Genomic DNA, 26,778 nt, shown 5'->3' with positions numbered 1-26,778 from the left:
ACTCTAAAGGAACAGATTCAATCACTGCAGATTCCTAATCTGGACCCCTTGAACAATGCCATAGCCGAGGTTAAAGAAAAAATTGAGACACTTGAAAATTTTATGAACAACTTGCTATCTTCTGATGCTCTGAGTGCTATAACTCGGAGTGTTGCCAACATCAAGCTGCAACTCGAGAGATATGAAGATTTTGGAAAAATTCAGAGTACCATAATCCATCTTGAGGGTACAATAGCAGCAGTGCAAAGTGATCTGACAAATGTACAAGAATCTCTAGAATCCCGCTTGCCTGGTATTGTAGATACCCTTGTCAGTGTCCAGCAACAGATCACAAAACTTGAAAACCTCAACACTGAATCTGAGCTATCTCATTTTCATCACTTGATCGATGATATCCAAACAAAGCTTGAAATTTTACAACAATCAACACCCACTCAGGCAGACATAACCCTGCTTCAAGATGCTATGCGTGGTGTGGTTGATGCTTCTGAATTAAATGATGTGAAATTGGCACTTGAATCTTTGCAGAATACTGTATCAAATCTGCCTACATCACAGGAACTTAAAAATATTAAGAGAGCTGTGAATCGCATATTGAAATCAGAAGATATCAAGAATATCCAGACAGAGATCAAACAACTTACTCAGACAGTGGCCACTCTACCAACTAATCAACATATTAATGAACTGCATGCCCTGTTTGAGGATATCAGAAGACAGGTCCATGATCTTACTACTCAAAATTCAAAATTGGCAGTTGTTGAAAATTTACAGCAAATTGTAGCTAATATCAAGCAACAGCTAGAAAACATGGAATCCAACCAAGCAAATGCTCTGTCTGTTTTTGCCACCCAGCTACAAGAAATTGTGCAACAATACAAGAAACTTGTTGTGGACATAAAAATCAAGCCAGGCCGTGATGACGTTGTTAGGACCATCAATGAGCACCTTGAATCTGTAACAAGTAGATTGCTTACAGCAGAAAAAGAAATAACTGGCATAATCGAGAATCCTAAACATTCAGTAATTCTTGAATTGTACAGTATCCCCAACAAAGAATATGATTCACCATTTACACCAGGCGGCAAAATATATATGCTGTCCCCTGCACAATTTTATTACCAGTTTTTTGTTGTGGGCACACTCAGACCAATCAAGATCAAATATTGGCTACAACCACAGGCACACCACTACCCTACCTTATCAATAACAAATGCTGATAACAAAGCAAAAATCACCAGTGTAGAGTTAGAGGATTTTACAATACATTAGAAACATCTTATGCTGAAGATGATGGCTCTTTGGAATTTAATATACAAATAGGAGACAAATTATATTTAGAAAATCCTGTAGTATCAGCTGCTGAACACCCTATAGTTGCAATATTCTTGTTTACATACTATGTCTAGACAAATTATTGTTGATGAATTACACAGAAAAGCCAGACATAATTATAAGAGACTGCCAGTGGTTACAAAAGGCATAGATGATTTATGGCAGTGTGACTTGGTTGAGATGGCAAGTGGACAGCTGAAAAACTTAGACAAAATCAACAAGGGCTACAAGTATCTACTCACTGTCATAGATACATTTTCAAAATTTGCCTGGGCTGTGCCACTCAAATCCAAGACTGGAAAATGTGTTACAGAAGCCTTCAGGACAATCATCAATCAGAGTGGAAGATCACCGCGCTATTTGCAAACAGATAATGGCAAAGAATTCTATAATTCTGTGTTCCAACTATTTATTAAAAGCCAGTCAATACAACATTACTCGAGTTACAGTGATCTCAAGGCCTCTATTGTTGAAAGATTCAACAAAACCCTAAAAAATCATATGTATAAATAATTTACACTTCAAGGTAATTATAAATGGCTCAGTATCCTACCAGAACTTTTAGATAGATATGACAACTCGGTCCATTCCACAATCAACATGAAACCCTCTGAGGTAACTTCATCTGATGAGCAAAAATTGATCAGTACTGTTTATTATCCTAGATACCAGCCAACAACAAGAAAAGCCAAATACAAGGTAGGTGATCAAGTAAGAATCAGCAAATATAAACACTTATTCAAAAGAGGCTTTACCAGAAACTGGAGCACTGAATTATTTACAGTGGTTCAAGTTAAACCTGGGACCCGATACACATATATAATAAAATACCACCGAGGAGAAATTCTCAAAGGCAGGTTTTATGAAGAAGAACTCAGCAAAACTAAGCAGCCTGACACATATCTCATAGAAAAAAATCATCCGCAGAAAAGGCAACAAGATACTTGTCAAATGGTTAGGACTCCCAGAACACAGCTGGATCGAGGCAAACAAAGTGATACTATGAACACCTGGGATGTTATAAAGAGGCTGCCAGAGCCTGAACAGCAGATTAAGAGAAATGGCAAGCTGCTGCCTGATAATATTAGATGTCTTATTGTTGGGCCATCTGCTTGTGGTAAAACTACACTAATGATTGATAATTTTTTATTGGCACCCAACTGGTTAGACTGGAAAAACAGGCACTTGTATGTCTTCTCTAAGAGCTTGGAACAATTAAAATATCAGCAGCGGATGAAGCTATATGATGGACTGGATATAGCCACTTTTGAATCAGATGTTAAGCCACTTTATGAATGTCTTGATAACTCTGTTGTTGTGTTTGATGACATTATACTGGATAATCAAAACAAGGTTAGAAATTTCTTTACACAGGGGCGGCACAAAAATATTGATTGCTTCTACCTGGCACAGACTTTTTCTAAAATACCGAAGCAGCTGATCCGAGACAACAGCAATTTTATATGTGTGTTTCATCAAGATCATACCAACCTCAAACACATACATGATGAATATGTAAGTGGGGACTTGAGCTACAATGATTTTTCCAAGTTTTGCAGTAGGTGCTGGAACCAGGACAGCTATGGGTTTGTCACAATTGATATGACAAGGAAACCCAATAGTGGCAAATACAGAAATAAAATTAACAATTTTCTATACATTGAAAGATATATAAAAAACCATGAAAAGGCCAATTATTGATGATCTTAAATTAAGAGATTATCTTGTAAAAAGATTTAAGGGATGGAAATCAGAGAACCGAGGAATCTATGAACAACACAAGCAAACAGAACAGCCTATTATTGATGCTATTAGTGAATTAGGTAAAAATATCAAAACTGTTACAGAGCAAAATCAAAATTTGATCACAGAGCTTGTACCTGTAGCTGCTAGGAACATATTAGATTATCCAATCACCCCACTTTCTAGTATTCATACACCTAGTCCTGTTGCTCCTCGAAGAATTGAAGCTACTCAGGATCCTATTGAATTGGGTCTTCTTGCTCAAAAATATTTAAGCACACCTAAAAACAACAAAGATGAGGTTTTTGGTTTATATGCTGACACAGAGCGTGATGGTAGCATCATACATAGAATTGGCAATTTTAGAGTAACATTTATGGGAGATGATCTGATTGTATATTCAGAATCTCATCTTGGAGAAAGAGGTGGTTTTGTTAAGTATCCTGGCACACCTGGATTGTGGGAACTGATGACTAGGAAAAGGACTGGCAGCTATACAGATCAAGATTATGAGCATTACAAAGAAATATTAATAAAATCAGATGCTCTATACCAGAACAATGATCCCACACAAAAAAGAGTCAAGTCTAGCAGTGGAGCAAAATACAACAACTTAATCAAGCCCATATGGTCACACATTAAGACAGGTAGTGGAATCAAACAGTACAACACCCTGCCTAAAGAATTTGTGTGGGTTGATGATGTCAGGAAACTTGTAGATAGGTTGCTGGTCATAGCTGGGGAAGAAAATGCTGGCAACCACAATTTTTACAATGAAAAGGTTGGAATTATGGACATGATAAGCACTAAATTGTCTAATTTAATAATGAATGACACTAAGGGCATTGGATATCTTATAAAAATTATTAATACTCTACCACCTAAATTTTGGAAAATCTCTGAGGGTCGGGGGCTGGTTAATGACATCATAAACAAGCTGCCATTTGAACTACACATTCCAGGCTATCAGTATTGTGGTCCCGGTACAAAATTGGACCATAGATTAAACAGAGGTGACCCTGGTGTTAATCCTCTAGATGCTGCTTGTAGAGACCATGACATAGCATACAACACACATTCTGATCTTGACAGGCGACATGTTGCAGACAAGAAATTAGAAGAGGCTGCATTTGGTAGATTTGTAAGCAAAGATGCTTCTTTAAGTGAAATAATAGCAGCATTGGGGACCACCATAGCTATGAACACCAAACAAAAACTGGGGTGGGGGTTGTGAATATATATATATAATAAACCTACAATGAAGGCCAAGGGTGTTATGTATCAGATACCTTATGCAGGTCTTAAATCTCTTAAAACTATTGATAGTCTTTTAACCAAAAAGCAGCGCAAGAAGAAACGTTCTTGTCTTGCCAAGGGCCATGGTATGAAATTGTTGCTTAGTACCCCTCAATAAAAAAAATTACAGCAATCTAGAAAAAATCACATGTGGGTGGCTTTATATTTACTATCCCGGCCATCTTAGCAGCACTTGGGGCTGTGGGGAGCTTGGCTGGGGGATCAGCTGTTATAGCAAAAACAGTAATAGTTGCCAAAAAGAATAAGGCAGAATTAGATGAATTGAAGCGACATAATCTGGCCATGGAAAAACAAGGCAAAGGTGTTAAGAGAGCCCTGAATAAGTTTAAAAAAAACAAGAGCCGCTTACAAACCAAGATATTGAAGCTTTAATCAAGCCACTGGACATAAAAAATTTTAGAGGTGTGTACATGTCTGATTCTTTACCAGAACAACCACTCAACAAAGAGTGTGGCATAGTTAATTTGGATAAGTACAAAAATCAGGGCACTCACTGGATCTGTTATCTTAGATATTTAAAAGATGAGGCATATGTGTTTGATTCATTTGGAGGTATTCCACCTGAAAATTTAGTAAAATATCTAAAATCAACTAATCTTTATTACAATAATGCCCGTGTTCAAAATTTCAAAGATGTTAATTGTGGACATCTGTGTTTATCTGTTCTTAGATATCTGTCTCAAATAAATAAACCATCAATTGAAGATTTTCAAAAGGCCCTGTGGTATCTGAAGCATCATGGGAGTATTCCATCTTATCAGCCAAAATTCAATATTGAAACTGAGATTACATGATGATATAGTGTATCCCAAAACAATAGCTCTCAGAGCATTTTATGGCATGTACTTGATCCCTAATATTACACACCACAACAACACAATTGCAGTTGGGGATCAAAAAATTGTCATCACTCCAGGGCAGTATAATCTGCCCACTTTAAATGCTCAGTTACCCAGAGGTATAGTTTTAACTCAAAATTCTGTCACTCACAGAGTAGAGATTGTATCTGCTACAGAAACAGTGGATCTTGGTACTATAGGAAAGCTGTTAGGCTTTGAGAACAACACAAAACTTGAACCAGCCATCAAACACACTGCTATTAATATACCTAAATTCTTAGCCATAGAGACTCTGAATATTCACTGCAATGTAGCAGAGGGTATGATCACCAAATCAAATGGCATAGGCACTCACAAACAAACTGGCATCATTGCAACATTCAAACCTAATTCTGAATTTATGGAACCGATCATCTACACTCCATCACCAACATTATATTTTCCTGTGTGCCATAATAGAATAGATTACATTGAGTTGATGGTCACTAATGAAAAAGAAGAATTAGTTGATTTTGCTGGAGCCACAACAACTGCAATCATAGAAATTAATATTTAAATAAAAATACATACAAAAAAAATGAAAAATTTTGAGAGTTATGAGCTACAATCATTCCCCCCAAACAGGAGGACCTTTGCAAATTTAAATCAACCCAACACAGAGATTGAGGTTGATCTTGATGTAGGGGATGGCTTTATACACCCCCAGAGAGCAGATCTATACATCAAATTTGATGTTGTAAAGCTCGATGGTACAGATTAACCGGCAAATTCAAATATAAGATTGGTGGACAATTTTGTGCCACATCTGTTCTCTGAAATTGAGATCAGAAAACATGGTGTTGTTATAAACAGAGTGGATTACCCTGGCATTACCTCTACAGCTTTGGCCACACTAAAATTATCCAAGACCGAGGCTTCTTACTACAAAATAGGTGCATTTGAAGCTGGTGATAAAATTATATCTAAAAGCCACACAGTGCTGTTAGCCACGCGCCGGTTGCCAGGATTCTTCTCAGATTACAAAGATATTATGTGGAAGGGTGGTTTAAGAATTACATTTAGAAGAGCTGCCAATGATAATAATGCTTTGATGAGGTACAGTACATTAAACTCTACAGGGGAAGCTCTGCCTAATACCCTACCTGATGAGGGCAAATGCATTATTCAGACTATGGAGCTAAGAATCCCGGTTGTTGAATATGAGGCCAGTTATGCTCTTAAATACAAAGCAGATATAATAAAATATCCACAGGTACCTTTACAATTTTATACATATCAATGTGTACAGAAGCCTGCCACTGGTACCTATTATGAGTTTGATGCTACAAATTCATTCTCCAGTATACAATATGACATGCCAGATTTTGTGGTGGTACTGTTTCAGACTGGAAGACACAATAATCAGGAAAAAAAATCAAGTAAATTTGATAGCTGCAACATCAAGAACATATATCTTAAAAATGGCAGAAATGAGGTGTTCCCCAGAGAAAATTATAATTTAGACATGTCCAAGGATGATTTCCTTAAATTATATGAAGCATTTACAGCATACCAAAGGGTCACTACTGGCAATACTGACATGTATTACACACCAGATGAATTTAAAGCACAGAGACCCATGTTTGTCATCAACACTTCAAAAAGGAAACAAGTTGTGGTTAATGACAGGACAAACATTAAAATTATCTGTGAATTCTACGATACACTCCCTGATGACACCATATGTAGTGTTATTCTTATAGGTGAAAAATCATATATTTATGATGTAAGAAATGAGAGAGTCACAGAGCAATTCTAGAAGTCCTCTGCATATTACCGGACCGGAAGTAAATATAAGTAGGTGTGGGTGGGTGAGGGTGGCTTTTATGAGCTTTTTTGGCTTAGTTTTAAGTGTAGCCAAAACAATATCAAGAGGGGCATATTTTTGACAAGCTTATGGACAACAAACTGAGAGATTCAGCCTTTGCACACATGGCCAAATCTGTCTGAGGGGGGTTCTTCATTTGTACACTAGAATTCAGGATTCTTGGGATTTTGGCAGGGCGGCACACTGTAAGCAATAAGATCATATGGGAACTTGGCATAGTTTTAAGTGTAGGCAAATCTGTGTGTTGAGGGTTCTTCATTTGTACACTAGAATTCAGAATTCTTGGGATTGAGAGCATATCACACTTGGGAAATTGGGGCATATGGGCATCTTGGCATAGTTTTAAGTGTAGCCAAATCGGGCTGTTTAATCAAATGATCTCTTCATTTGTACGCTATGTGTGTCCCAGTAATATTGTATTTTATACTACTTCGGCGGAATGTCTTTTAGTACCGCAATTTTTATGTTGAAGAGATATGTTACGAATCTTCTTGAAGTCCTGTCGTGCTTCAGACATCACTCAGCAGAGTTGATTTTCGTGAAGACTCCTGAACTTGAGGAAGGGAATTCTCTGGATATTGAAGCAGTGCGGTACATCCACGTAGCCCAGTAGAGAAGGCTGAGATGTATAAAACCGCTGACCTCTCAAGGAAGGTAGAGGTATTAGATATTTTGACTGGTTCCCATAAGCAGGAGTTCCTAAATGTGCTGAGATTCAATTTGGAGATTATCCTTGAGAAGCTCGTACCATTGAAGAATGTTGGATATAAGCAGTGTGTCGAGACAGTTCTTTACAAGTGGCATTCTATACCGCTTTTCTTGATGGCCTATCTGGAAAATGAAGATTGGAAGATTTGGAACTTCGTCCAGCCAATATGGTGTCTTCTTGTGAATTTATTGGTTATCAGTTGGTTAATTACCTTGTTCTATATCCTGTCTCATATTGTGTTCCTCTTGGGATGCAATTCCGTGTATCCTTGTCTAATGAAGTTCTGGACTACTTCACCATCTCTACGACGAAGCCATATCTAAACCCTCTAGCAAGGCTCAACAATTGATGATACAGAAGAATTAAAGTAAAAAGAAACGCTCTTCCATTAGAAGAAGGTGACTTGGTTCTTGTCAGGAATCACAAGTTAACTTCCCGAAAGAATAGGACTATCGCCAAATTGTTTGAGGTATACATTGGCCCCTATGTCGCCTCGGATGTTCGAAGCAACACTGTTCTGCTGTTGGACCCGACGACCAGTCGACCGAGTGAAATTTGACAACCTTCGTCTCTTCAGATGTTCCCCCGAACGGAAAAGAGAAATAGTGAAAGAAGGAAAGACATAGTGATTGAAGAGTAAAATTCTGACTTACCAAAAATTTCTAAAATTTATACTTTTATTTTCCTTAAAATTTTTGGCCGAGAGAGGGGCATATGTAACGACCCTGCGTAGTCACCACATTTAACGATCCTGGCTGATCGCCATATTCTTTGATGTATAATTATTAATGCTTGCGAAATGCCCTGAGGGCTTACACTTTTGGTTTATCTTTATCTAATTTTGACTGCATTGTTGTTAATCATTAAAACATATATTGTTGTGCATAGTTAATTGTAATCTATTTTGTTTTGGAAAGCATGCTAAATGTCCTGCGAGGCATACGCATTAAGTTTTCTTTTGTTTAATCTTGTGCGCAGTAATTGTTGCTTAATATGTAACTTTCATTGTTGAATTTCTTTGTCTTGTTGATAGATTCTAAAATCATTACTGTAACGTATTTAGTTTAGCACACCGTGTTAAGTTTGTATCGCCACATGCTAGTGGTTTTTACGATGAAAAACGTCATAATTCTTAACATACGAGTTGAATGTCGTAAATTGAAGGGAGTTTGCAACGCTGCAGCGAGCTTAGTTCCGATCTTCTCCACCCGCCTCAGTGCTGCCAGTATATAAGCGAAGCAGCTACAACTCCTCCGGCGATTCTCATCTTTCGAATCCACGTACGTGCACTGCAGAAATGACAGGCACGAGGCCGTATTACCTCGTCCATTCAGCCCAGCAGAGGTAGAGAGGAGACACGCCCGATCCTGGAAATCCCGGCTATGGAAAAGGGGAAACCAAGGATGAGACTCCGCAAGAGACGACCTAGAAAAGAAGCAGGATTCTACCACCAGCGAGTACGACAGCGACAGCCAGATCGCGTCGCAGCCTAGCAGTCAGCCTAGCAGTCACACACGGGGACAAAAGGCCGTTTCTGCAACACCAGAGAAGACACGCGGGCCCCCCTGCATCTCCATATACAACACGACAAGCAGCACGGTAGCCTGCCAAATAACTGCACTCGTCGGCCCCAAGGTGGATTTCAAATACACCAAAGGTTGTTGCAGAGTATATGCATCCGACCATAAGGAATTCATGGTTATACGCGAATTCCTACAGACCCACAACATTGGACATGCATACGGCTCATCAGCAGCGACAAAGATAAAAGTGGTAATACGACACCTCCCGGTGGATTGTTCCCCCGCGAAAGTCCAAGAGCATTTGATAAACGACCTTGAGTATACCATTCATAGTGTCAGCCGACTCACTGCTCCCATTCGACGTCAGGAACGGACCAACTCAGTGGACCAGGATTCCAGTGGCAATATTCAGACCAGGTGACCATTACCCCTCTTTATGGTCGTCCTACCTAAAACACCGCAGTCTCAACGAATTTATTCGCTTGAGTTCATCGGTCAGTACAGAATCCGAGTGGAAAAATACCGCTCGCATCAAATTCTCCAATGCCACGCGTGCCAAAGGGTCGGGCACGTTCAGCGGCATTGCTTCGCTCCGCCCCGCTGCGTCAAGTGCGCGGGGGCTCACTGATATGCTGACTGCCCGGTAAAGGACCAGGCCACACCACCTAGATGCGTTAATTGCGCCCAGCAGCATTATGCGATCTACAGAGCCTGCCCACTCTTCAAAAAATAAAAGCAGAGAGGAAAACCCCATATGACAGCAGACGCCTAACTCCAACCCGGCCAATTCGACAGGACGTACCGGTAACGTCATCCGCCACGGCTCCGCCACCTAGCAGGAGAGGCCCCAGCACTCCGGCACCTCGACCGGCTACCCGCCCCGTAGTTCCAAAAAATCCGACCAGTCCTCAAGCGACCCTCCTGGACCTACTTCAACAATTAGCACAACCGGACATCCTGACAGGGCTTATAACCCTACTTCAAGGATTGCAGGAGATTCGGCAGGCGCCGGACCGCTCGTCTCGACATCGGGTCATCACCCATCTAGTCGACACTCTAGTGCCGTAAGGCACTACGTAATGTCCTGTGTTGTCTTTGGTGTTTCCTTTTCTGTTTGGGTCTTTTTTGGGAACATTGTATGACCACCCCTCTTGCGACAGTTGCACAGGGAAATGTAATTGTTGATTGTTAAATTTCAAATTTGTGTAAATAAATTAAAATCTCGATGCCTGTAAATGACTAGTGACAACAAGATGCAGGTCCCCTCAAAAGATGACGTCCTGACCGATTAAGGTAAAAAAAAAAAAAAAACCGGGAGCTACTAACTGCCATCTGATCTGCTTTACGTTTTATGTTTGTAAATGTTTTTGTAATTGTAATAGTGAGTAGAAATTATGGGGTTTTTAGGGAACACTGTCTATTGTACTGGCGCGACAGTTGCGTCAGTCCCAATGTACTCATGATGTCTGAAAGCAAACATTGTAACAGTAATGTGAGTTATTCCCGACTCCAGTAAATGTTCAATAAACAATATGCTGGGATAGGAAAATCCTGACTGCAAACATCTAAACAAAAAAAACAAAAAACACCCGGAGCGCAAACTTTTGCATTGTTTTCAAAGAATGGACCGTTTGCAACAAAGTGAAACTTGTTTCAAGTCCCTAGTCTTCATATAGGGTAAAATATGACGCAATATGTAAAATCCTGCATTTTGGCAAAAAATGGCTAATTAGCATATTAGAGAATAAATTAGTATATCTCGGAGACTATTTGAGCATTCTACTTCGACTAACTTTTGTTTGAAAGCAAAAACAATGGAGCACGCGACCGTGTACAATTCAGAAAGCCCAAGTGAGAAAAACGGGGTTGGGAGGGGCCAAGTTCCTAAATTTCCATGGAAAAAAATCTGGCGTTCGCCCCCTCTTCTCCAGTTATTTTGGAAAAAGGACGGAAACGTTTGCATTGTTTTCAAAGAGTAGACCTCTTGCAACAAAGTGAAACTTGTTTCAAGTCCTTAATTCTCATACAGGCTGAAATATGACGCAATATGTACAATCCCGCATTTTTGCTAAAAATAGCTAATTTGCATATTAGAGAAAGGTGGAGGGGTGGGTTTTCTTCCACATGACATTTCAAAGTCTTATCTCAACATCTGTCAGCTTTTACAACCTCACATACAAGTATGAAGGTCCTAAAAGCACGTGAATATTGTAATCGGCACCATAGGTCATATATAACCCATTGGCTGTTTTCGCCTATACTTTCTATGGGTCATGTACGACCCATTGGCTGTTTAAAGGGTAAGCAGCGTCATTGATTTGTACCTAATAACGTTTTATACGAAACGTTATTCTTCTCGGTTCAATAGTTATCGGTTTTTAAACATTTGAAGTGATACATTGCTTACATCTAACGCAGCTATTAAATCTTCACTCGTCACATAGAGTTCACTTCTGATTGGTTATACGACGAAAAATGCTACTGAAATAGGACGTGTTCAATTATTCAAAAAAGGCATGAAATTTGCCATGGCATCTAAAAAGCCATAAGAATTTTCACTTTACACAGTAGCTTCTCGGTCATGGCATTCCTAGCCTTGATCCAATTTGTTGCAATTTCTTGTACGTACATCAGAGCAATCCACTGGAAGGTTTAAAACTTCTAAATGATTTCTCTAATCGGTTAAGGTAAGGTTCATGCACTGAACCCGCTTTCACATTCAGTTATTGATATTAGTACGAAAAATGTGGATTGGATTCACAAGGTTTTTAAGTGAGGTGTGAATGTGTTTTGGATTTTCTTTGTAGATGTGAAAATCTTCGACTGGTGATGCGTACATGCTTTCGCTTACAAGTAGTGGAAACCTATTGTTTCACTGACCTTCCTTGTAGGTATGCCTAATATTTAGCCTCAGTTGTGACATATTTTGATGATTTTGACGATTTTTTTGTTGATTTTATAGCGTTTGACGATGTTCTAGCCCTATTTTTTGCTCAATCTCATTTTTGGAGCCTCTTCTTTGTAGGTATGCCATGATCTTACGTGATATAACTTAACCTATTCACTTTTTACAGCCTTTTACGGGTTAAAATAACCTACAAAGTGTAAAAATGGTTATTTCTACGCAACCCTTGTAGGTGGACCTAGTATTTAACCTCAGTTGTGACATATTTTGATGATTTTGATGATTTTTTTGTTGAATTTATAGCTTTTGACGATGTTCTAGCCCTATTTTTTGCTCCATCTTATTCTTGGAGCCTCATCTTTGTAGGTATGCTATGATCTTACGTGATATAACTTAACCTATTCACTTCTACAGCCTTTTACGGGTTAAAATAACCTACAAAATGAAAACCTATTGTTTCACCGACCTTCCTTGTAGGTATGCCTAATATTTAGCCTCAGTTGTGACAAATTTTGATGATTTTGATGATTTTTTTATGGATTTTACTGCCTTTGACGATGTTCTAGCCCTATTTTTTGCTCAGTCTTGTTTTGGGACTTTTTTTGTAAGGTGGCGGAGCTCTTCTTTGTAGGTATGCCATGATCTTACGTGATATAACTTAACCTATTCACTTTTTTACAGCCTTTTACGGGTTAAAATAACCTACAAAGTGTAAAATGATTGTTTCTACGCAACTCTTGTAGGTGGACTTAGTATTTAACCTCAGTTGTGACATATTTTGATGATTTTGAAGATTTTTTTATGGATTTTATAGCATTTGACGATGTTCTAGCCCTATTTTTTTCCTCAATCATATTTTGGGACCTTTTTTGTAAGGTGGTGGGGGCCCTCAACGTAAACGCCTACGGGCCCTCAGCGTACGCCCCCTTTTTCACGATGTATGTCGTGGCAATAGGTTCAATGCCCCCACGACTACTTTTGGAGGGTGGGAGGGGCTCGCAGTGTTGCCAAATTACTCCACAAAAATTTTACCACATGATATTTCACAGGCGAAGCTAACCTACAAATAGAAGTTGGCACTACTCAGTATTGCCATAAATTTCTATAGGATAGTGATTTTTTTTGTGTGAAGAATGTTTTGGATCCAAGGTCAGTGTAATTTTTATAGAATTATCCAATTTTTTTTGTGTTTAAAACTGTTCAGTCACTCTTTCATTCTTGACATCATACACAAAAGTTTTCTCTGCAATAAGGATGACGCTGCACAGTGTGTTCGCAGGCAGAGCATCGTGGAACTCACAGACAATCTTGATGTTGGTGCGATCGTTAACAACCACCTGCTTTCTCTTCGATGTGTTAATGACGAACATGGGTCTGCGAGCTATGAACTCATTGGGGTTGTAGTACACGTCCACGTTGCCGGAGGTCACTCTCTTGTAAGCTGTGTATGCCTCGTACAGTTTCAGGTAGTCGTTGTTTGCAATGTTCAGGTTGTAGTTCTCATTCGGGAATATCTCGTTCCTGCCATTTTTGAGGTGGATGTTTTTGATCTTGCAATTGTCGAACTGGCTCGAATCTTTTTCTTGGTTGTTGTCCTCCCCCGTCTGGAAGAGCACGACCACAAACTCTGGCATATCGTACCGGATGCTGTTAAACTGTGTGGTCACGTCAAATTCAAAATGGTTGCCGGAAGCAGGTTTCTGCACGCACTGGTAACCGTAAAATTGGATGGGTACTTGGGGATTCTTCAAAATGTCTGCTTTGTACTTGAGAGCGTAGTTAATTTCCTATTCCACTACGGGCATGCGCAACTCCATGGACTGGATGATGCACTTGGCAGGATCAAGTAGTGTATTGTGAATTGCTGAACCGTCTGCACTCAAGGTGCTGTAACGCATCAGCGCATTGTTGTCGTTTGCGCTTCTGCGAAAAGTGACGCGCAAACCACCCTTCCACATAATCTCTGTGTAGTCGGAGAAGAAGCCAGGAAGCAGGCGCATGGGAAACAGTATTGTGTGACTTTGAGTTTTGATTTTTGTACCTGCTTCGAATCCCCCTGCCTGGTAGTATGCTGTATCGGTCTTGGAGAGTTTCAGTGTTCCCACAGCTGTAGAGGTAATCCCGGGGTAGTCAACCCTATCGATGACGGTGCCATGCTTTCTAACTTCCACCTGCGAGAATAAGTACGGCACAAAATTATCTACAAGTCTTAAATTTGCATTGGTAAGAAATGCTTCGCCGTTGTCTCTCTTCACAACATCAAACTTGATATACAAATCAGCTCTGTGAGGGTGAATGAATACATCCCCGAAGTCCACGTCGTATTCTATCTCTCGATTCGCTTCGTTGAGGTTGGCAAACGTGCGACGATTGGGTGGGAAGGACTGCAACTAGTAACTTTCGATTTGCTCCATGATGGTTATTTATTATATGTTAATCTCCACGACGGCAGTGGTCGTGGCTCCTACAAAATCAACCACCTCTCCCTTCTCGTTGGTAATTACCAATTCTATGTTGTCTATGCGATTACGAGATACAGGAAAGTATATCGGTGGGGAGGGTGTGTAGATAATTGGCTCCATGAACTCAGAGTTTGGTTTGAACGTAGCGATAATACCTGTCTGCTTGTGACTTCCTGGGATGCCGTCCGAGGATTTGGTGATCATACCTTCTGCCACATTGCAATGTATGTTCAGAGTCTCGATGGCTAGAAATTTAGGAATGTTAGCACCGATGTGCTTGATGCCAGGTTCGAGTTTTGTGTTGTTCTCGAATCCCAAAAGCTCTCCGATGGTACCCAAGTCTACGGTTTCCGTGGCAGACACTATTTCCACCCTGTGGGTTACAGAATTTTGCGACAGCAGCACACGTCTTGGCAAATGAGCCTGCAAGGTAGACAGGTTGTACTGGCCAGGGATGATGCTGATTTTTCGCTGCCAATTTTGATGGTATTGTTGTGTAACGTCACGTTAGGTATCAGGTACATGCTGTAGAATGCACGAAGAGCAATAGATTAAGGATAGATTATATCGTCATGCAATGTGAGTTTCAGAAGCGAAGTCTCGCTTGTGAGATGGAATACTCCCATAGTGCTTCAGGTGCCACAATGCTTTCTGGAAATCCTTGATTGTTGGGTTATTTAATTGCGAGAGGAAGACAAGCATGGAAACGCAGAGATGGCCACAGTTCACATCGCTGAAACCCTGAATACGTTCGTCATTGTAATAGAGGTTGGCAACACTGAGATACTTTACCAACCCAGCAGGTGGCGTGCCTCCGAATGAATCGAAAACAAATGCTTTGTCGTTGTTGGCTTTGAGGTAGCATATCCAATGTGTACCTGGATTTTCGTAACTGTCTAGGTTAACCACGCCACACTCTTTTTTCTTCACAACAGAAGGTAGAGAATCAGACATGAAAACGCCCCTGAAGTGCTTGACCCCCAACGATTCGATCAAAGATTCAATTTCGAAGTTGGACAGGGGCTCTTCTTTTTTTAAAACTTTTGCAAAACTTCGAGGTTGTTCTTTCGCTTTTTGGTCACACCTTTCCCCTTCTTCTCCATAGCTAGGTTGTGGCGTCTCTGCTCTTCCAACTCGGCTTTATTCTTTTTTGCATCGATGACGGTCTTGGCAATGGCGGCACTGCCTCCTGCCAAGCTGCCTGCAGCACCCAAAGCTGCCAAGATAGCCGGGAAGCTGAATATGAAACTTCCAGTCTTCTGCTGCTTTCGCGAACCTTGTAACCTCCTCAACTGAGGAATGCTAAGCAGCAATTTCATTCCATGACCTTTTGTCAAGCAGGAATGTTTCTTCTCGCGCTGCTTTTTGGTGAGCAATCCATCAAGAGCTCCGAGAGACTTGAGGTTTGCGTAGGGTATTTGGTAAAGGACACCTTTGGGCTTCATGGTGACAGTATGTTATTTATATATATCGTGAAAAGGTAAGGCTTTGTCCCCTAATGCAATAAAGTGATGATAGGTTGGTTATACAAGTTGCTTCTTTTCACAGGGTGTTATTTATTTACAACCCCTACCCCAATTTTCGTTTTGTGTTCATGGCGATGGTCGTACCCAATGCAGCAACCCGTTCACCTAGCGAGGCATCTCTGCTGACGAGTCTCCCGAAAGCTGCATGCTCCAACTTTCTGTCGGCATCATGACGTGCGTCGAGATCTGTGTGAGTATTGTAGGCAATGTCGTGGTCCTTGCATGTTGCGTCCAGTGGGTTCACTCCATTGTCTCCTCTTTCCAGTTGCTGTTCGAATTTCGTACCCGGACCGCAGTACTGGTAACCTGGCAGGTGCATCTCGAAGGGTAGCTTGTTGATAATATCGTTCACGAGACCTCGACCCTCGGCTACATTCCAGAATTTCGGAGGCAGGGTATTGATGATTTTGATGAGGTACCCTATACCTTTGCTGTCGTTAACAATGAAGTTGCTAAGCTTGGTGCTAATCATGTCCATGATGCCTATCTTCTCGTCGTGGAAGTTGCGATTGCCTGTATTTTCTTCGCCTGCGATAACCAGCAATCGATCTACAAGCTTTCTTACGTCGTCTACCCAAACAAACTCTTTAGGTAGTGTATCGTAGAGTTTGACACAGCTGCCAGTCTTGAGCTGGGTCCATATTGGCTTGATGAGGTTCCTGTACTTTTCTCCACTGCTAGATTTTACGCGATTCTGTGTTGCATCGTTGTTTTGGTACAGGGCGTCCGTCATGATCAAAATTTCCGTGTAACTTTGGTAATCCTCGTCTGTATAATCTTTAGGTTGCTTTTTGGTGATAAGTTCCCACAGTCCCACGGTGCCGGGATACCTGGTCCAGCTGTTCTTCTCGCCCAAATTGATTTTCACGTCGTCGCCCTCGAACGTGACTTTCGATTTTCCAATCTTCCAAACCACACCTTCGTTATGTTCCATGGTCGGGTACAATCCGAATACCTCGTCTTTTTCCAATTTCCCGGTGCTTAGGTAATCCCTCGCCAACGGACCCAGCTCGACTAGCTTGTCCGAAGAGGTACTGCCTAGAGCCTGACGTCTCGGAGCCGGAGCAAGTTCGAACGGTGTAGTGTGAATGCTGGATTTCGGTGTGGGTATGGTATAATTTTGAGCGGTGAGTGGCACAAGCTCGTTGATTAATTCTTTGTTTTGCTCGGTCACATCTTTGATTTCTTTACCAAGTCCACTGATGGCATCGATGATAGGTTGGTCCTGAGGCTTTTTCTCTTCGTAAATTCCGCGATTCTCGGATTTCCAACCCTTAAACCGTTTTGTCAGGTAGCTACGCAGCTTCAGGTTGTCGTCTGCAAGTTGCGTTTCATTTTTTTGTATGTAGTTGTTTATGATAGGTCTTGCAACGTTGCAACGTTTAGAAAATTATTATTTTGTTTCTGTATTTTCCGTTATTGGGTTTCCTCGTCATGTCTATTGTGACAAATCCGAAATCATCTTGGTTCCAGCATGAAGAGCAAAATTTGGAAAACTGATTGTAGTTTATGTCCCCACCTACATAATCACCGTAAGCGTGTTTCAAATTGGTGTAGTCTTGACAAAACAAACAAATGAAATTAGCATTGTCTCGGAGTAGCTGCTTGGGGATTTTGGAAAAAGTCTGAGCAAGGTAGAAGCAGTCCATACCTCTGTGCCGACCCTGAGTAAAAAAATTGCGAATTTCGTTTAAGTTCTCCAGGATCACATCGTCAAAAACCACCACCGAATTTTCGAGACAGCAGTCTAGTGGTATCACTTCAGAAGCAAATATAGCTATGCCTAGTCCCTCGTACAGTTTCGACAGCTGGCGATACTTTGGTTGCTCCAAACTTTTGGAGAAAACGTACAGGTGCCTGTTCTTCCAGTTTAACCAGTAGGGTGCAAGAGTAAGATTATCAATAAGCAACGTTGTTTTTCCACATCCAGAAGGTCCAACAATAAGACAGCGAATGTTGTCGGGTAGAAGCTCGCCATTTTTCCTATCGTGACGTTCCGAGAGATAATCTGGCAGTCGTCGTACCACGTCCCAAGCACCCGTTACACAATCACCTCGTTTGCGTCTATCCACCTTTTTTCCTCGAGTCCCAGCCATTTCACCAACAGTTTGTCACCATTTCTACGTAATACTTTTCAATAAGATACGTGTCGGGGTATTTTGTTTTAGAAAGTTCTTCTTCGTAAAATCTTCCTTTCAGAATTTCGTCGCGATTATCTTTTATTATATACGTGTGACGGTTTCCGGGTAAGACTCGAACTACGGTGAAAAGTTCCGTACTCCAATTTTTTGTGAAGCCCTTTTCAAACCCACGCTTAAATTTACTGATTCTCACCTGATCTCCAATTTTGTATTTCGGTTTCTTGCTTGTAAATTTGTACTTTGGACAATAAACCGTAGAAATTAAACGTCGCTCGTCAGATTTGTTGACGTCAGCCGGTTTCATGTTTATCGGGCGATGCAAACTGTGATTATAGCTGTTTACGAGTTCCGGAAGCATGTCGAGACACTTGTAATTCCCCTGAAGCGTGAACTGTTTCCACATCCGTGTTTTGAGAGTACGGTTGAAACGTTCCACTATGCTGGCTTTGATGTGACTAAAAGTGGAGTAATGTTGAATATTTCGTTTTTGAATAAATTGCAGAAAGACAGAGTTGTAGAATTTTTTTCCGTTGTCTGTTTGAAGAAATCGAGGTCGCCTGCCACTTTCATCGAAAATAGTTTTGAATGCTTCCACTGCACTGGCTCCTGTTTTTGCCTTGAGGGGTAAAGCCCACGCAAATTTTGAAAATGTGTCTATAACGGTGAGAAGATACTTGTATCTCTTGTTGATTTTATGTAAATTTTTTAGATTGCCACTGCTCATTTCCACAAGGTCAGCTTGCCACAGGTCGTGTATGCCTTTGGTCACTAACGCCAGTCGTTTGTAGTTTTGCCGTGCAGGTTTGTGCAGCTCGTTCACCATAGCTTGCCTAGACATTGCGCGAAAATAAGAATATAGCTTGGATGGGATTTCTGGCTGCATACAATACCGGGTTTTCTATGTACAGCTTATCACCTATTTCTATGTCGATAATTTGAGTGGCATCTTCGGCATAGGCAGTCTCGCGAGTTTCGGGGTGAGTGAAATCGACCAACTCCACTCCTCTTATTTTAGGCTCGTCACTGATGTTCGTCACGGTCATGGTTGGGTAGTGGGTTGCGTGAGGCAAAGACCAGTATGAAACCTTGACGAACTGAAGTGTGCTAGCGATGCAAAAATGGTGATAGGCTTTGGCAGGAGTCAGCATGTAGAGTTTGGCACTCGGATGGAAGAGCGAGGAAAATTCCCTGTTTGGAATACTGTACAGTTCGATTACAACAGTGGACTTGAGATTTTCAGGGTGTTTACATTGGTACGAACCTCGCTCTCCACATCCTCCAAACTACCGTTCACCGATTCCAGGTGTTCCTCGATAGCACGGACAACAGTGTCGTGATCGAGCTTGATCTTCACATCGACAATTAGCCTCTTGAATTTTTCGTTTAAGTCATGTAGTTGGGTACTGAAATTGGCTATGGCCGATTCCTGGCTCGCCTCGATGCTGCCAATTTGCTCTTTCACATTGGCGATAATCTGCTGCAGACTTTCCACTAGTGTCAACTTGGAGCTCTGGGTTGCGAGGTCGTGGACCTGGGTTCTAATTTCCGCAAACAAGCCATGTAGCTCGCTTATGTTCTGGTTGGTAGGCAAGGTTGCAACAGACTCCCGAAGCAATTCAATTTCGGTTTGGATGTTTTTGATGTCGTCGGATTTGAGTATTCGGTTGAGAGCCCTCTACACGCTTTTCAGTTTCTGCGAGGTAGGCAGGGTGGCCACCGTGTTTTGGAGCGACTCCAAAGCTTTTTTCATCGCTTCCAACTCCGAGGCAGCAGCAGCAGCGCGTATGCCTTCTTCTTGTAATTGCGTTATGTCGTCCTGGGTGGGGGTGGATTGTTGCAAAGTTTCCAACTTAGCCTGTATGTCGTCGATCAAGTGATGAAAATACGACAACTCTGATTCGGTGTTTAGATTTTCCAACTTGGTGATCTGCTGTTGGATGCTGGCCAGAGTATCCCTGATGCCAGGCAGTTTGGCTTCCAGTGCTTCGTGTACGTTTGCCAGATCATTTTTGATGACGGCGAGAGCATCCTCAATATGGGCTATGGTACCTTGCAGCTTCCCGAAATCCTTGTAGGTCTCAAGTTGAAGTTTTATGTTGGCAACACTACGGGCAATAGCATTCAGCTCGCTGGACAAAGGTAGATTGTCGATGAAGTCCTGTAGCGTTTTGTGTTTTGTTTTGACTTCGTTGATGGCTGCATGCAAAGCGTCCGTTTGAAGCTCAGCCTTGATGCTTTCCAACGTAGGAATTTCGAACAATTGAAACTGTTTGTGCAGTTTGGCAATACTGGCATTCACGCGATCGTAGTCATCTTGAGTCTTTATACTCTAGATATTGTTTTGCAGTTCAATCTGGATGGTTTTCGTTTGGTCCTGCAAGTGTTGCTTTAGCTGTTCCACGTCAGAAGTTTGCGCTTGCTGCAGCTTTAAAAATTTGTTTTGGAGCTTGCCTACGCTCAGTGCCAAGTTATCGAAGTTGTCTATTGACGCGAGGTCGGTGGTGTACTTTTGCAGCAACGATTTAAGCTCGGCGTCAATTTTGAGTACGGGGTCCAGGCACTGAGACTGTAGGCTAGCTATCTCGGTCTGGAGGCTAGAGTTGAGCGTGGACTGCAGGGCCTGCAGGTCGCTTCGCAACTTCTTGACCCTGACGTCGAGCATGAGAAGCTCGTTGCTGTGGTCATCGCGTTTGGTGTGACCAAAAATATCGTTAGGCATTGTTACCTCTGTGGTTATTTATTATAGGGTAGGTGATTCGCATCTCCACAAAAAGAGGGATGAGTTTATCGCAGTCGTCCAAGAGCTCCACGTACAGGCGATCGCCAGCAGAGACATCGTACGTTGTAGTCGCATCCATCCTATCATGCTTGAGGCGATAGATGTTCTTGCCAGAGGAAACCTTGGCCTCTCCTTTGTTCTCGGGGTTCATGTTGAACTTAAGTTTACCGGAGATGGGGAACCGGTAATAATTCAAGTTGTTGTTGAATACATAGAAAGTTTTGCCCACATCCCCGTCGTACTGCGTCAGGATGCTATTCAAGTGTATAATTAACAGACCGTTAAGTTTAGATAGCATGGAAGGCAGGAGGTCGTTGAAACTCGACGACGACGTAGGCTGGACGGGCACTTCCATAGCTTGCTTCCTGAAGCCAAACAGGTTCATAGGATTCTTTTTTTCAATCGTAGCTGCTTCTTCAATTCCTTCACACAATCAATATAGTCTTGAAATGAAAGTTTGTTTTGTACAGCATTTTTACCAACACCTTTAGCTTTCTTCGTGATGCTGTTCCCAGTTCTAAATGTATACATTTTGGAACGCAAACCGGCAAACTCGAGAATGATGTCACCGTTACACTCGTCTTTCAATTTACCTAGAACGTTTTTGTTACTAGATGGAATTCCAAATCTGTTTGGTTGAGGGTAGGAAGAAGTATCATAATAATCAAGCAAGGACGGATTTTTTACATCTTCATATAGATTGGCTGTTTTAATGTTATAAATAAAACTGTCGGTGTCCATGTAAAGTAATGAAATGCTATCGTTGTAGAAAGGATGAATAACATTGTAGTGAAATTGAAACATGTGAAGTTTCGATAAATCTAAAACTGTTGCTCCCACATAAATTGGTTTTCGGAATTTTATCACTTTTATATCTAGATTGAAAAGTGACATATTCTCGTTGTAAATTTTTCGTGATTTAAATCTAGGATCAGCCACCAACTTACTGCATTTATTTTCAGATGAAACCAATCTCACGTCCACGTGATTTCTTACGTTCTCCATTGTCTTGCCATATACAGCATTATTCATCAATTTGAAAAAAATCTTTGTCTAAATCGGAAGTGGCAACTGTTCTATGTTGTGTGTTTGTTTCAATGTATGGTTTGAGCCACTCGGAATGTTTAAACCTGAGGACTCTTCTAATATCCAATACTTTAACACCCATCGCAATCAAAAACTGAAGACTTTTGTAATGGAGAACATATCTTTCTTTTTTCCCCAAAGTTAATAAAAGCTTGCGTTGATTGGAATTAGGCGGACATTTAAGTTCGGGTGCCGGTGGTAAATCGGAAAAAATATCATGCAAATTGTCTGGAAATTCAATATTCACTTCTGCAAAGAAACCAAATTCACAATCGTCAAAATCAATAATATTTATGGAAGTTGTTTCTATCCATTCGAAACCTCCATAAGGAAGTTTCTGTACCATAGCATATCCATAGAGATTATTAACGTCGATGTAAAAAATGTAATTCGATTGTTTATTTGCATCATATTTTTCTTCCATGTGCATGTTGTTGGCTTCTGCATGTCTCTGTACACATTGCACCATCCCACCTCGAATCCCTCTCTCGATGAAAAGTAACATGTCTACATCTGTTAATAATTCTAACTTAATTTTTGTTTGCAACAACATTGCAGACCACGCTAATCCCGGGAGGCTGAAGAAATGCGCAGGGTCCAACTTGTAAATAGACATTGACGTTTTCCTGAATGCTTGAAAAACATCCGCAAGTATTGTTACGTCTAATTTCAAGTATGCATTGTGATAATCTCCGAATGTTTTACATTCTAGTTTATCCCACATCAGTTGTGCATGTTCGTATTCTTTGTCTGTAATTCCTGCTTTTCTCAGTTGACTGAAGAATTCGTTTTGAGGAGGGAGAGTGTCGTCATTAAATTTAGATTCATTGTTTACGTATTCATACAGATAAATCCCTTTACTTCTAATCAGTTTTATATCTATGTTGGGAAAACTAGCTTTCGTAATTTTGAATTGTTCGTCACAGAGTTTACTTGCTAGTGCGTCCAAACTTGCAGAGAGTCAAGTCATGAATGAGTCAAGAAACCTCATCTCTATGGTTTCATTTGTCCCCGAAATCTTAACTTTCTTACTTATAGAAATGTATCGTTCTTCATTTTGAGCAAGAATATCTATTTTTTGTGTGTCATATCCAAGTTTCCGAATTAAGTGATGAAAATCGTAATTCGATCCATTATGAAAAAATATGGGGACAAATTTGGGCCTTTGAATTTTGATGTTGCAAGCATTACAGATTCCGCTGATGAAACGACCGTCTGTGTGCGAATGGTGAAACACTTTACGATTCTCGTTTGTGAAGTATTGATTGCATACTGGACACTTGACAGTTTCATCAAATATTTTTTGTTCCTCTGGTGTCAACGAATTCATCGGTTTGGATATTTGCAAGAAGCTGCCCATTTTTTCAACCTCCTCTTCCATCTTTTCAAAAAAGTGTTCGATAACATTCGGTCCACGGTATACATATGGTTTATTTATTTCATCTTGTCGTATGACAGTGTAACCAAAACTATTTGGTTCATGAAGCTGGTATGGAGTTGTGGAGGAAATATCTGGATTTGCAGGAGGACAGTGGCTTCAGAAATGATTCAAGATCTGCAACGATAATGGCTGGATGTTCAAACAAAGCCTTGTACATTTTGAATTCTTCGACTTCGTTCTTTTTGGGCATCAACATTCGAGCTGGTTTGTTGTCACCGCAATATATTTCATGTTCGACACGTTTTTCAATAGCAATTTGCCGTGCGGTATATATTTGGTGATTGAATTCTCTTCGATCATTAAACGTAACCTTGGACAAACCTCGATGTGATTTGCATACTTCGTTGCTTGACTTCTGATTAGTCGTGATAGTGAACGAATAAGGCAGTAATGGTGAATATTGTTGTTTGGAATTAAAAGAAGATTAATTATATGAGCATTATTATCGTTGATATAATTTATCCTGATGGGGTGCACAAGATGTTTTTCTAACGTATAAGAATATACATTAATAGCAATGCATTTTCCATCAGAATCTCGTGCACGCGACTCGAACTTCGATATGTCTGACAATGCCACGGGGTAGACATTACATTTTCAAACTCTGTCTCGTACTGCTTGTAATGATTAACTCGCTCTGGTTTATTTTTCCAATGAACAGGATACAGAGCTGCCAAGATGCACCAAAGAAAGCATTTTGAGTCATTATTTTGAATATTTAACACTGCTTTCTTGCTTTGAATGGTCGGTGGTAGAACGTAACTCGATGCAGAGAAAGGCATGAATTTGTTCACGTAAACGGTTAATGTATGAGGACTACCACATAAAGACCATCCCGACCCTATAGCCTCGAAAGTGTCATGTTTCATAATCAACTCATTTGACAGATTAGAGTAAAACTCGTCCAAATTTTCAACATCTGCCAAATAAAGAGCCTGGTTTTTGCTACGATGATAAAAAACTTTTGTTGTACCATTGACTTTCTCATATTCGGAACATAAATCAACGTATACTTTTATGGAATTATTTTCAAGATTACTTTTCAAAGTATTCAGTACAAAAGTTTTTTCTTCACGCAAGAAACTAGGAACGTCACGGCCTGCTTCCGACGTAAATGATAAATCCTGAAGTCGACCATTAAATCCAGACCTAACTGGTTTATATTTATTATTTAACTTAATTTGTTTTGGAGCAGAAGCTTCAGCTTCAGAATAATCAATTTTTCTTTTCAATGTTCCTTCTCTGGTCGATGGTTTGCAAATTTTCAAATGTCTACTTAGATTTCGAATGCTAATTTCTTTTCCACATTGAGCACAGGCTTTAGAAGGTAACAAACGAATTGCTCCGTTACACCTTGTCTTATGTATCGATAAATTATTCTTTGAAATTAGTTTCCCACAAGTGACACATTCGATCTTATCATTCTTACGAGTAAAACAGGTAGGTGATTCCATTTTTTATATGCTTTAAAATATGAGCAAACAAACGATAGAAATTTCAGACGTTATTTATATAAAATTTAAAAAAAAATTATATAAAATTTAATGGGATATCACCAACCTGATAAAACTATTCCCTATAAAAAACTCTATGACCTTACTTGGGGTTTTCCGCCAAATTATATGCTTCTAGTCTCCTATACTTTGGTAGAGCCCGTTCAGGTTCTATCCCCCGCGATGTGGGTTCCTCTGCCGATCCAGCAAAGGTAAGAAATAAGCACTGTGCTCTGACTTATATAGATTTATAGAGCCAATAGAAATCTTGCTTACTTAAACCAATCAGAAAACACCACGTATAAATTATTAGCCAATCAAAATCTCCGTTATTTTAGCTATCATATAAAAAAAATGCAAAATATCCCAGTTTCAATTCGATCCATTTATCCGAATCGAAGAAGCCGACAATTCACATATCCACATATCATTGTATGCTTGCCCTATTAGCACCTCTTTCGCTGTTGTGCTCAATTAGTTTTCACTAATTGGCGATTTTCTTGAAGAGAAATATGTAAATTAAAGATATTTTAGCGAATTACGCCGGCATAAGCTAAGTTCGTATTGCTAGAATGCCTTCGTCGTTGCAAGTCACCTAACCCATTCACTGGCAAAAAGAGTTAAAAATGTTGACTTACTGAAAAATAAATGACTTGTCCCCCTCAAGCATTCATCGAGTTTCAACATTTGCACAGAGATGGCTCTGTTGTTGTCGCTTATCAAATATATATATATATTGGAATATCTCTAAAACAGAGAGAAACAGGCAAAATCTGTTTGCAGATTTGTAATGTACACTCGAAGATAAGTACAGTAAAAGTACGAATGAATACAACCTATGCTCGGAAATTAAAAATGGCGACCGGAAGTAGGTTTATCTCTTAAACGGTACGAGTTAGCCAAAATCTGTTTGCAGATTTGTAATGTACACTCGAAGATATGTAAAAGTGTGAATACAACCTATGCTGGGAAATCCAAAATGGCGACCGCAAGTAGGTTTAACTCTGAAACGGTACAAGATAGCCAAAATCCGTTTGCAGATTTGTAATGTACACTCGAAGATAAGTAAAAGTGTGAATACAACCTATGCTCGGAAATCCAAAATGGCGACCGGAAGTAGGTTTATCTCTTAAACGGTACGAGATAGCCAAAATCTGTTTGCAGATTTGTAATGTACACTCGAAGATAAGTAAAGTGTGAACACAACCTATGCTCAGAAATTCAAAATGGTGACCGGAAGTAGGTTTATCTCTTAAACGGTACGAGTTAGCCAAAATCTGTTTGCAGATTTGTAATGTACACTCGAAGATATGTAAAAGTGTGAATACAACCTATGCTGGGAAATCCAAAATGGCGACCGGAAGTAGGTTTATTTCTGAAACGGTACGAGATAGCCAAAATCCGTTTGCAGATTTGTAATGTACGCTCGAAGATAAGTAAAAATATGAATACAACATATGCTCGGAAATTTACAGAGTTCATAGGAATTGTTATTTTATAGAAACATTGTCAGCCATAAGTTTAATTGACCCTCTTCCCCTCAAATCGCATTACATACATGTGGAAGACAGAGGTATGCATATTTCCGTCCGTGGCATTACAAAAAACAAGC

Source organism: Lepisma saccharinum, chromosome 17, assembly GCF_977018435.1.
Source record: "Lepisma saccharinum chromosome 17, izLepSacc3.1, whole genome shotgun sequence".
Classification (NCBI taxonomy): Eukaryota; Metazoa; Arthropoda; class Insecta; order Zygentoma; family Lepismatidae; genus Lepisma; species Lepisma saccharinum.
Note: the sequence above shows the minus strand (reverse complement) of the source record.